General features: G+C 28.5%; 1 long non-coding RNA gene across 1 annotated transcript; it reads right to left on the reverse strand.

The window, feature by feature from the left end:
- Window positions 1-307: 307 nt before the first annotated feature.
- Window positions 308-1,363, reverse strand: LOC140966373 (uncharacterized). The gene is made up of 2 exons (XR_012173336.1): window positions 1,309-1,363; window positions 308-576 (listed from the first exon to the last, which is right to left on the reverse strand). It is a non-coding gene; the product is annotated as an uncharacterized lncRNA (long non-coding RNA).

Raw genomic sequence — 1,363 nt, forward strand, 5'->3', positions numbered from 1 at the left:
TATCATTACATTAAAATTATCACACCTCTTACAAAGGATGTTTTATCCTTCTCAAAATTTATTTATCATTTAAAAAGGTACCAAATGTAGGATAAGGGAAATTATTTATCAATCTCACCCTTATCTCATGTACCAAACAATGCCTAAACGAAAAAGAATCAGGATTACCTTAATGACGTTTTCTGCTCCTTGACGACACGAATTAGGATCCGGATTGTGTTAATGATGTTTTATCCTTAAAATTATTTTTTTCTTAATTTCTTCGTGTGATAATGTATATCGAGGGAAAAAAGTAAAGATAATCAGATTCATTTGGGATTTTGGGATTAATCCCATCAAAATTTGTGATCTTTGATCACATATTATAGATGCCTAATAAACAAAATTAAAGCAGCATATGAAGATATGTATATTATAAATGCCTGCCAAAAAAACATAATTATATATATCATGCCATATATATATATATTGGCTTTAATTCTGATATTATTCATTATTTTCAATCCAATTCTTGATAGCGTTCGAGATTCTTCGTTTCACCTTCTGAGCATTAATTCTTTCTTCATTTTCTTCAATCTGTCAAGAATTTATAAAATCAGTAAAAGAATTAGATTTCTGCCTTATTTATTGATGCTGATTAAAAACTTAATTAATGGGCTATTTAAAACTTTCAAACACATAGTTAAATTTAAGTGTTTTTCTAGTTTTGAGAGAGTACTCATGATTACTATTCTCACCCTCCTTCCGATCCATATCAAGAAAAACAAACCCCTATAGAAATAGAGTAAGGATTTTTCTCTTTTAAGAATCCGCCACATGTCTATGAAAAATACTAACACAAGACATAACCAAGAAAATTTGATTTCAAAAGCATTGCTGTTTGAAGAATATCAGTCGATTCGCAATCTCGTTTAGCATATCTTGGTTATTTTTTGTGGCCTTCTTTGATATTTTTTTTTTGTTTAAATTAACCTTCTCATGCATAATAAATTCATAGCACTAAGCAGAAGACAATATTAAAAACTAAAGACACATCCTATATCAAAATTTTCGTCAAGTAATGGTTAAATTCTCTAAATTCTCCAATTTAAAATTCTCATAGGACTAAACACGCATTGTCATTACGTAAGAAACTCTTCATATATAACTTCAAATCTATAATATATCTGATTTTTTCCGTTTAAATTTAACTTCCAAACAACGTTTGCATCGCGACTCGTAAATAAATAAAGCATGAATTTATATAGTTTTTTATTTTATCTAGGTAATTAATTAATTATTAAAAAGGTCGATGTTTAAATTTCTTACTTCTCCACCAATGGCTTGTAAATGGAAGTTATCAGCACAAGAAACCCTAGCTTCC

Source organism: Primulina huaijiensis, unplaced genomic scaffold (assembly GCF_012295235.1).
Source record: "Primulina huaijiensis isolate GDHJ02 unplaced genomic scaffold, ASM1229523v2 scaffold205716, whole genome shotgun sequence".
Lineage (NCBI taxonomy): Eukaryota > Viridiplantae > Streptophyta > Magnoliopsida > Lamiales > Gesneriaceae > Primulina > Primulina huaijiensis.